A 12256-nucleotide genomic window follows, 5' to 3' on the forward strand; every position below is an offset into this window, starting at 1 on the left:
GCCTCTCAAGGGGTCCAATGATAATTTAGCTAATTTAATTAATTGTGTATGCATTTATCAAGTCCTCTCTCTCAAAGGGGAAAGGGGGACACTTGTTCCAACGATAGCATGGTTGCTTGATATGCACTTTGCATGTGATTGGCTAGGCTTGAAGGGGTCCAATGAGCTTCCACCATGAGCTAGAAGAGGGGGTCGACTCAAGCAGGGAGGAGGCCTGCTTGCAGGATATACTCTCTCTCTCTCTCTCTCTCTCTCTCTCTCTCTCTCTCTCTCTCTCTCTCTCTCTCTCTCTCATTGTGTGAGGTGCAAAGTGCAAGAGCTCCATCTCCTTCTCCAAGCTTGTTGAGAAGTTGAGAGCCTACACCAACACTCTTGGCTATGGAATGCAAATCCAACCAAGAGCCATGCTCCAATCTTAAGCTTGCCATCTTCTTCATCATTATTATGCTATTATGCTATGCTATCCAAGAAGAGTGATGATAATTGAGGAACTATCTCTTTCTCGTATGTTACTTCTTCTTCCTCTTCCCTACCCTCATTCCCCTAGCTCTCTCCACCTTTGAAGGCGTTTGAGGCCTTGGGACTATCTCTTTCTTGTATGTTACTTCTTCTTCCTCTTCCCTACCCTCATTCCCCTAGCCTTCTCCACCTTTGAAGGTGTTTGAAGCCTTGAGACTGAGGCCAGGGATGGTTAATGCTTTTCAAATTTTATGTTATGCTTGTGATGCACAAATCTTTCCATCTTCATTGCATCACCTAAGTCACAAGGAACACAAAGATTGTATTGTATCAAGTCTCTCTTGATGGGAGAATCTATAATACAAAAGCCTATTGGAGGGGGAACCGGCTCCACATAAATGTGGTCCTCAATTGTTGTCAAGTTCTCTAACTCTCTCTCTTGCAAAAGTATTGATCATGCCAAGTTAATTAGGTATAATGGTTATGTTGCTACCGCTAAATAAGTTCACCCTTAATGTTCTCAAAGTAGCCTCATGAAAATGCTCACTCTAATTCTCTTAATTGGTATTCTCAAAGTTCATAGGCTAATTCCATTACATTGGTATCAGAGCTATTGGTTTCTATTTTCTTGCGTAAGAAGAGAGGTCATTAAGTTTTCCATGAAAGGTTGGACATGTTCATGGGATAGGGAGATCTACCATCTTAGTTGAGAAGGACTTAGTTCGAGGTACACCATTCGAAACTATAGTCTTAATAATGGTGTCTCTCGGGGCTTGCCTTTGGCTTAACCATTATTGAGCTACGAGCAAGCTCAATAGGAACCATAATCAACCGAGCAATGTTAGACCGTCTCCACTAGTCTTTGCAATCAAGAGACTCTAAACCACGCGTATGGATGCTTGAGAACTAATTTTCAAAGGTAAGAAGAGTAGCGACTAAGGTTTTTGAGGGTACCAAAGCACAAAGTAATCCATACATAAGTTTAATTAGCATGGCTGACAATAACCAAGAGACTAGGATGAGCATAGATAACTTTGATTTTGCACATGAAGGTGCTAATGATGATGCCTCCATGTTTGTTAATTACCTTGTTACTAGGTTGCAGCAAGCTATGGGCAACCCTGCTTTGCAAGCCGAAGTTACTCAACAACTTTGTGCTTATGGGAGAGAGAGCTTAGGAGGCCTCTTGATGAGACTTCCAAAAGAAGACTCTCTCCCATAAGAGAGGAGGAATCCAAAGAACGAGAAATAAGCGAATCCCAAAGTTCCTCTGAAGATGTGGCTCCACGAAGACGGCGGTCTAGACGGTCGCCAACTCGTCCCAAGAGGAAACGGTCAACCCATAGTCCTTCTCCTCGTCACTCCAAAAGAGAAGAGAGGGAAAAAAGGAAGAAAAGGCAAGAAAGAGGTCACCGTCTTCTCCTTCTTCTTCACCTTCCTCCTCTTCCGACAAAAGCAACAACTATTCTCCTAGGGAATACAAGAGGAGAGGACATCCCAAATCTTACCATGCATGGCGAAGGTCCCAAAAGCTCAAGAAGTTAAAGAGGGAGGAAAGAGTATCTCTTTTCTTACCTTGATGGCACCTTTGGTTTTATGGCCTTTGGAGACAAGGGCTTCACGGAGTCCTCCAAGCTACACCATGTAGCTATGCACTTCCAAAAATCTGCTCGTCAATGGTGGGATAGCCTTCGTGGCAACGCCGAAGCCGCAAAGACATGGAAAACTCTACGAGTTTCCATCATGAATCAATTCCTTGCAAGACATGCAAAGGACAAAGTGCTTACCAAATGGTGGAGTTTGAAGGTGCTCTCCAACGAGTCTATCCACAAATGTGTGGAAAACTTTTGGGATTTACATCTCAAGGCTACTGTCTTTCAAAAGATAGACTTCGCCGAGAAAAAACAACAATTTTGTGGAGGATTACCTGAAGAGATGGCCAAGTACGTCAACTCCCAATGGCTTGGTTCTATCACCGAAGTAATCCACCACACTATAGTTGCTTCGCGCATCAATTTCCAACAAGGGGCTAAAAGGAATGCCAAGCCCATGGAAAACAAAGATTGAAATGATGCAAAGGGGAAAAACAATGCCCAAAACTCTTCCGAAGGCAATTCCAACAACAACAACAACAATTGGTCCAAGGAGAAGGGAGTTTACAAAGGTAAAAATAAAATCTCTCCTGAAGAGCTAGAAGGTTTTCGTAAGGACCACAAATGCTTCAAGTGTGGGGAGCAAGGACATGGCTACCATTCTTGCCCCAAAAGAAATGCCCACAATGAGACTCCTAGAGCTTCCATGGTTGAAGCTCCAAAAGAGGATTCTCATTGCAAAGGATCACCTCTCTCCTATGCTTGGGGAAAGGTAAGGGAGCATGATGCCTTCATCCTGTTTGACCCTGGCTCTACTCACAACTTCATATAAACGGAGCTGGCCACTAAGCTGGGCATTCAAGATTTTGAGATGGGAGATAGTGTAACTGCTGATGGAGATTTCAAGGGACAGCAAGCCTCCGTTATTCCCTTGATTGGGAAGTTGAGGCTTCATGTCCAAAGCTACGTCGACAAAGAAGATTTTTTCATCTCTCCTCTCTAACTTGAGGATGTTATCCTAGGGGCACCATGGTTCAACGGCATGGCTGCCAACATGAAGTTCCTTGAAAGGAGAATCTACTTCACATATAGGGAAAAGAGCATTTATATAGATGCTAGTGAGTCCGGTCGTACTATACCACTTGTAAATTCACCTGCTTTTGATAAGTCAATGAAAAGCTCAGTTTCTCTGTACATGATTTTTGTCAAAGAGTCTCTAATGTTTTAACAAAGCAAAGTGTTAGGAATCAAGAAGAATTAGACTTGTCTAATTTTCTAAATGGATTCCAAGATGTATTTATCGATGATATCCCTTTGGACTTACCTCCAAAACGAGTGGATGATGACCATCGAATTGAGCTCCTACCACGAAGCTCACCACGTAACAAGCCTCCTTATCAAGTTTCTCAAGCCCAACAAGAGGAGATCATGAGGCAAGTACAAGAATTGGTAGACAAAGGGATGGTGAGGCCTAGATCCTCTCCCTTTTGTTATGCAGTCCTTTTAGTGCAAAAGAAAGATGGTACATACCACATGTGTGTGGACTATCGAGCAATAAACCATATCACTATCAAAAACAAATTTCACATATCGCGGGGAGAAGGTCTGTTTGATAAGCTACAAGGTTGGACCTACTTCAGTAGGATTGAAAAGTGGCTATCATCAAATAAGGATAGTGAATGAAGATATCATAAAATACCATGTTTCGTACAACGTTTGGTCTTTATGAATATCTAGTCATGCCTTTTGGCTTGAGTAATGCACCGGCCACATTCAATCATTTAATGGAGAAAATATTTAGACCCTACTGCAAGTTCACTGGAGTGTTCTTTGATGATATCATCGTCTACTCCAAGTCCTTGGAGGAGCACAAGCAACATCTCCAGGTAACTTTTTAAGGGAGAACAAGCTTTTTATCAATCAAAAGAAGAGCGAATTTTTCCTTCAAGAGATTCAATACTTAGGTCATATTCTCTCTCAAGATGGTATCTGTATGGATCCATCAAAGTTAGAGGTAATAAAAGCATGGCCTAATCCAAGGAATCTACATGAGCTAAGAAGTTTTATTGGTATGTGTGCATATTGTAGACACTTCATAGTCAAATTCTCTCAAATAGCGGGACCATTGCATGACTTAACAAAGAAGAACATTAAGTACTCATGGACTGCTAAGGAGAAAAATACTTCTGACAAGCTCAAAGAGAAGACTACCTCCCAACCAGTCCTTATGCTTCTAGATCTCTCAAAGCCATTTGAGGTCCAATGTGATCTTGTGGTGATTGCCTTGGAGCAGTTTCGCTTCAAGAAGGGCATGCCATATCATATGAGAGCCGAAGGCTCAATGCCGATGAACGAGTCTTGGGCATATATGAAAAAGAGCTTTTAGCTATTCTACATGTCCTAGACACATGGAAGCACTATCTATTGGGGACTCCATTTATTTTGCGAATGGACCACCAAAGTCTCATGTACTTCATGACAAAAACCAAGCTTTCTGACAAACAAATGAGGTGGGCAAATTTTCTTTCACAATTTTATTTTCATATTGCTCACATTGTTGGTAAGCATAATCAAGTGGCCGATGCACTTTCACGATGACCAAGAGTTAATGTGTTGTCTATAGCAGCTCACAATTATCTATCTTCTATGATAGATGAACATGCTACTGACCCCGACTTTAGAGACATAATGTCAGTCCTTGCATTGGGGAAGAAAAAAGAACCAAACACCTTACAAGATAGTTATCTTCTCCATGGCAATAGGCTATGTGCTACCCACTCCCTTCGTGACAAATTCATGTATGAATCCCATGCTCCTCCCTATGCGGGGCATAGGCATTCAACCTACTCTTTGAGGAAGAGAGACGTACTTCTATTGGCCTACCATGAAAGTAGACATACAAGAGTATGTGTCAAAATGTGTGGTATGATAGAGGGAAGCAACCTGAAATGCTCCAGCCATTGCCAATCCCTAATTCACCATGGAAGAGTATATCCATGGATTTTATCTTTGGATTACCCAAGTCTATCCATGGGAATCGGAAATATAGACAATAGTTAAGACACACAAAATGGCAACGCTCTTCATATCTCAGATTTTCAAACACCATGGATTTCCAACATCAGTCGTGTCACATAGAGATCCTAGAATGACCAATAATTTTTGGAAAGGTCTCTTTGAAAATCTAGGCACAAGATTTAATTTCTCTTCGGCCTATCATCCACAAACGGATGGCCAAAGTGAGATAGTCAATCTTACAATTCTCGATCTACTAAAGACTTATGTTACAAAAGTAGATCAACACTCACAATGGGAAAAGTACTTACCCCTTGGAGAGTATTCATACAATAATGTTATCCATACTACTACGAGAAAGACACCTTTTGAGATCATAGAGGGAAGACCTAAAAGTCCCTTGCTACTTAAAGTACATGGGAAGATCTTCGCTGATGTTGATGAGTATAGCCGTGATCTACAAGAATATTTCCAAAACATTAAGGAGGCTATATCCATCTCTCAACAAAGGCAAAAGGCTATTGTGCTGGTACAGCACAGCATGGCCTTAACGTCAAAGAAAATGATTGGGTCTTACGCAAGTTTTCCAAGGCTCGATTAAGGCAAACGATGTGCAAAAATCCTATGGGCCATCAAAAGTATTATGCTAAACTAGCAAAAAGATACTATGGTCCCTTTCAAATCTTGAAACCAATCAATGACATGGCTTATCAACTCAAGTTGGCCAACCATTGGGTCATACACGATGCTTTTCATGTGAGCCTACTTAAGCCCTACAAAGGAGCCACCCAAAGAACCAATTATCGAAGACCCTCCAAAAATCAAAGACCAAGAAGAGGTGCTACAACCCGAAGCTATCCTTCGGCATGAAGACAAGGTACTATGACATGGTAAGATTATCCGCCGATATTTTATTAAGTTCAAAATTTATCCTTTTGAGGATGCTATATGGATGCAAGGAACACAACTTAAGGATAGTATGAACCTTGTCAATGCTTACAATGCTACATTAGAGTAAGCAAATGTAAATGTTTCTTTTAAATAAACAATGTTTTTTTCTTATAAGACTAATTCTCTTTTTCTTGTGCACAAATTAAGTAGTATGCATGCTTAGAATCATGTTTGTGTTGACTATGTCTCTCAAACACCAAGTAGAAATTGTCACTCTAGTTTGGAACTATGATATATACTAAAGAGCATACATGCTTGCGGCAAGTAAGTCTCCCAAGCCCAACATGGATTAGTCATCCATCTTGGAATGATGTCGTAAGGTAAATAGGGATCCTCTACCCACTAAGAAATATTGACTAATGATTAAGGCTTTATCTCTTCTACCTCATAGTCAAGGACGCCTATGATTTCAAGAGAGAGGTACGTTATAAAATCTAATATCTAACCAACCCAAATTATTTTCTCATATTAAACTGATCATTTAATGTGGGAGAATAAACGAGAACAAGGGTTAGGATATAAATGTGTGCTTATGGATCTATCTCAACATGGGGCCAAGGTTAAAGTGTCCAAATGAGAGATGGTCTGTCAAAGAGCAAAGCTAGCTAATGCACCTTAAAGACCTTAGGGTTAGCTTCATTAAAGACCTCCAAAGGTTAGTGTTAAAAGTCCTTAGACCGTAGGCAAGCTAGGGATGTGCTTGAGGTGGGAACCCGACCCAAGTTTGAGGTGCTTGTCGTGCTTGCTGACTAAGGTGCTTAAGGTGCTTGTCATGCTTGATGACTAAGGTGCTTGTCGTGCTGAATGACTAAGGTGCTTGAGGTGCTAGGGCTGATCTTGAGGTGGGAACCTTCTCCAAGCTTGATAGGGTTGTGCTCAAGATGGGAACCTTCTCCAAGCATGAGGGGCTTAAGGTGTTCCAAAAGTCAACAAGGATCCCTACAAGGAGGAGGCGAGCGCTACAAGTAGGGGCAAGAGAGAGAACACACACACCCTCACACAAGTCAAGCCTTGCCTAATGTAGAAACATGGACACATGTCAAGTTCCTCTCCATGTTGCCCTCATAAGGTGCGTAAAGCCTATTGATTGGCCTCTCAAGGGGTCCAATGATAATTTAGCTAATTTAATTAATTGTGTATGCATTTATCAAGTCCTCTCTCTCAAAGGGGAAAGGGGGACACTTGTTCCAACGATAGCATGGTTGCTTGATATGCACTTTGCATGTGATTGGCTAGGCTTGAAGGGGTCCAATGAGCTTCCACCATGAGCTAGAAGAGGGGGTCGACTCAAGGAGGGAGGAGGCGTGCTTACAGGATATACTCTCTCTCTCTCTCTCTCTCTCTCTCTCTCTCTCTCTCTCTCTCTCTCTCTCTCTCTCTCTCATTGTGTGAGGTGCAAAGTGCAAGGGCTCCATCTCCTTCTCGAAGCTTGTTGAGAAGTGGAGAGCCTACACCAACACTCTTGGCTATGAAATGAAAATCCAACCAAGAGCCATGCTCCAATGCTCAAGCTTGCCATCTTCTTCATCATTATTATGCTATTATGCTATGTTATCCAAGAAGAGTGATGATAAGTGAGGAACTATCTCTTTCTCATATGTTACTTCTTCTTCCTCTTCCCTACCCTCATTCCCCGCTAGCTCTCTCCGCCTTTGAAGGTGTTTGAGGCCTTGGGACTGAGGCCGGGGATGGTTGATGCTTTTACAAATTCTATGTTATGCTTGAGATGCATGAAGCTTTCCATCTTCATTGCATCACCTAGGTCACAAAAAACACAAAGATTGTATTGCCCCAAGTCTCTCTTGATGGGAGAATCTATAATACAAAAGCCTATTGGAGGAGGGACTGACTCCACATAAATCCGTTCCTCAACTGTTGTCAAGTTATCTAACTCTCTCTCTTGCAAAAGTATTGTTCATGCCAAGTTAAGTATAATGGTTATGTTGCTACCGCTAAATAAGTTCACCCTCAATGTTCCCAAAGTAGTCTCATGAAAATGCTCACTCTAATTCTCTTAATTCCGCTATTCTCAAAGTTCATAGGCCATTTTCATTACATTGAAGGCTTCTGCCATATGCAAGACCCCCACTCTGCCGCTTGGCATTATCTCAATCATTGGCCTTGAGTGAAATCAAACAGCGAGGAGCCTTGCTTTTAATGATGACCTCACACATTCTTTTAATATTATTGCCAAAGAGATGCTCCCGCATGCTTTTTGACACCTAGAGACCAGAAGGGTGACAATAAATGAAAGCTTTAGAGGACTTGTCCCTTGTTGATATGGGCACTATGCAAGGTGTTAATATGGGCAACAAAATTCACAATGGTATTGTTAGTCAAGGGCTACTGGAAAAAAAAAAGTTGTGCTTGGCATTGCCTTGGTCACCATGTATGCCAAATATGGTGTACTTCATAAAGCACAAAAATTGCTCGAGGAGCTTCTTGTTCAAGATATCGACTCTTGGAACACATTGATTATAGAATATGTGGAACAGGGCATGACCAAGAAGCTTTGGGCTGTTTTCAGCAGATGCAAAGTGAGAGTGTCTCTCGGAATGAAATCACCTATGCTTTGTGTTGGGATTCAGGCCAACTGGCCGAACATCCCACTTACTACTAACCCATCTACTAGCTTAACCATTATACACTTATTCTTTAATACAATAGAATAAGGAGCTGCAATAGGATACGTTGTTGTGCACTCCACCCAAAGCAGCTCTCTCTCTCTCTCTCTCTCTCTCTCTCTCTCTCTCTCTCTCTCTCTCTCTCTCTCTCTCTCTCTCTCTCTCTCTCGCACTTGCACTCGCACTCGCACACGCTTCCTTCGACACCTTCAACTGGTATCAGAGCAGGGTTTGTGCTTGCCGTTTTCGCGTCCGTGCGCGTGCACTTTCAAAAGTGCAAACAGGTTTCCGATTTTGGCATTGGCAAATTCAGCGTTCCGAGAGCGTTTCCAGTAGGTGTTCTGAAGTTTTACCCCCCTTTTAAAGTTGTTCGTGCAGCCGAAAGCTTCATCCAAGCTACGCTTCAAAAGTTGTATTTTTTCAGCTCCACTTTTTTGCTACAGGTACAGGTACAAGACACAGGTGCAGGTTGTTCAAAGACTATTTTGGGATTGTATACAGCCGTTTTATGGCTATTATGTGCTATTGAGAAGGTGTTTATGGGCTGATTAGGAGCACTTTTTGGCATCAACATTATCTCGGATTTTTCAGGCATCCATCTCCTCACAAGTTCTTGCATACATACAGGACATCCAGGTTTCTTACAGGTTGCAGTGTTTAGCATCAGCACAGATTTCAGTGGGAGTACTTGATGCAGATATGCATTGTTTTGGCACTTTTGATAGTGCTTGAGCTCTTTTGAGAGCGGTTTTATTGCCCGCAGGGATTTGTTTACTGCTTGCACATTTCATTTGGCGCCTGTTTAAGCGCATATACTGCACCTTGCAGTATTGTTGACAGTAGATGTACGTTGAGTTGTGAAAACTGCCATATGTACCTTTTGTGGAGCCAATTTGACCTGTTTCTGGCATTCCTGACCATTTTTGAGACTCGTTTCGGAGGCCCTTTCTGAGACTAGGTTGGTTTCTTGTTTGCATGACCTTTTGTGAGGGTCGATAGTGTGAGGTTTTCTTGAGCTGGGGGATTCTCAAATGTTGAGATCCTTTCGGTGATACAGGTTGTTGGAGTACCCCTTTTTCGTGGCCTCGCCATAGAACATTTATAGAGAGGGCTAGGTGCATTTGACGCCATGTTGGCAGTCTTGGGTCAGCTTTTTGACTTTTTATGCACAGTTAGTGGTTGATGCGCCTGTCTTATGCTTTAAGAGCATTACTTTTGATGCGTTACTGATCTCTTGTAACAGTTTTGGATTGAGATTCTATCAGTTTTTTTGGGGAAACTCAACCAAATTTTTCTCAGAATTACCAGTGTTTATCGCCATATTATCTTTAGCTTGCAGCCATGTCATCTAGTGGTGAAAAGGATATTTACAATATCCAAAAATTTGATGGGACAAATTTTGCTATCTGGAAAGAGCAGATTCAAGATGTTCTTATACAAAAAGGCCAGTTGGATCCTATCATGGAGTGCCTAGAGGGCAAGTATACAGATGTTGAGTGGGAGAAACTTGATGTTAAGGCCAAATCTACCCTCCGTTTGCATTTGGTCAAATTTATGTACTTTATTATAGTTGGAGAAAGGACTGCTAGAGATATATGGGATAAGTTGTATTCCAGTTATGAGAACAAAAGTGCCACTAATAAGGTTTTCTTGATGAAGAAGCTGTTTGACCTTCATATGAAGGAAGAGGGCACTATTTCTACTCACATTAATGAGTTCAATATCATTTTCACTCAGTTGACCACTCGGGGTTTGGTCTTCGATGAGGAAATCAAATGTATATTCTTGCTATGCAGTTTACCCTCGTCTTGGGATACGTTCTGTACTGCGATTAGCAACTTAGCACCTGGTACTGGTCTAGTGTACAATGACGTCCTTGGAAGTTTGTTTACCGGGGAGATTCGCGGGAAATCTCTCGAAGGCAAGAAGGATGGTGATGTGTATGTTGCTAGTGATAGACAGAGGAGTCGCACTCAAAGTCGTGCCAAAAGCAAGGAACGTGGGGGCTCATGCAGTAAGTCTCAGGGTTCTATGCGTAATGTGAAGTGCTATCACTGCCATAAAAAAGGGCATGTGAAGAAGGATTGCAAGAAATGGCAGCAAAGCAAGAAGGATAAACAATCCGGTGACACTTCTAAGTCTGATGATTCAAACAAGGGCAAAGCAAAGTTAGAGGACATCAATGTGCTAGAGTCTTCAAATGCTCCTACTATAGAGACTCTTTCAACGGTTCTTATGCCACTTACCTCTGACGTATTGGTCTTCAGAGCAGATCTACCTGTCGAGGCTCTTGTTACAGAAGATGTGTAGTATGCATAGAATTGGATAGTAGATTTTGGTGCGAGTTTCCATGTGACACCACATAGAGAGTGGTTCGCTACTTATTCTCACTCTTGTGGCAAAGTGAGACTTGGTGATGCTTATGAACTAGACATTGAGGGTGTCGGAAATTTCAAATTGCATCTAAGGAATGGCATGCACTTTACTTTATGTAATGTCAGACATGTGCCCAAGTTGACTAAAAGCTTGATTTATGTTGGTCAGCTTGATGATTTGAGCTACAACACCACATTTGGCAATGGTTCGTGGATAGTATGCAAAGGTAATCTTGTTGTACTCAGAGGTCATAAGCATGGTACCTTGTATTCCATGCATGTGTCAGATGTTGGTCATGATTACATATCTATAGTCGAGCTGCCGTCTACTGAGTTGTGGCATTGCCAGCTAGGTCTTATTAGCCAAAAAGGAATGATAACTCTGACTCGTTTTGGCTACTTACCTGTCTTGTCTTATGTTGACTTTCCTGCTTGTGAGCACTGTATCTATGGCAAACAGAGTAGGTCTGTGCACTTACCATCGGGTCAAAAGCGTGTTGAACCTCTAGATTTAGTACATAGTGATGTTTGTGGTCCTATGTCAACCAAATCTCTAGGGGGGGGCAGCTATTTTATGACATTCATAGATGACTCTACTCGAAAGGTGTGGGCATATCCTTTGAAACATAATGATCAAGTTCTTCCTGTGTTCCAGAAAGTCTTAGCACTTGAGAATCAGTCTGGCAAGAAACTCAAGAGGTTGCGGACTGACAACGGTGGAGAGTATGTGTCCAAGGAGTTTGACAATTTCTGTGCTAAAAGGGGGATTAAAAGGCAGTTTATTGCACCATAGACACCAGCTCAGAATGGAGTTGTTGAGCGCATGAATCGTACGATTCAGGAAAGAGTCACAGCCATGCTTTCTAGGGTTAATCTCACACAAGGCTTTTGGGCAAAAGCCGTGTTGACCGCCCGCAGTGCACATTATAAATCGTTCGCCTAGTACACCATTGAATTATGAGATTCCATAAGAGTTATGGTCTAAACGTAAGCCCCATTATGACCATCTACATGTTTTTGGTTGTGAAGCTTATGCTCACGTGCCTAAACAACTTTGACAGAAGTTAGAGCCAAAGTCACAAAAATGTATTTTGATTGGATATGGTGCAAATGGAGAGATGGGATATCGTCTCTGGCACCCGGAATCTCGTCAAGTCAACCGTAGTTCAGATGTGATCTTCAATGAGTCAAAGATTCATAAACAACCTATCAAGGAAATAGAGATTCGGAGAGTCACTTT

This window comes from Adiantum capillus-veneris, chromosome 16 (genome assembly GCF_014529385.1).
Source record: "Adiantum capillus-veneris isolate H3 chromosome 16, ASM1452938v2, whole genome shotgun sequence".
Lineage (NCBI taxonomy): Eukaryota > Viridiplantae > Streptophyta > Polypodiopsida > Polypodiales > Pteridaceae > Adiantum > Adiantum capillus-veneris.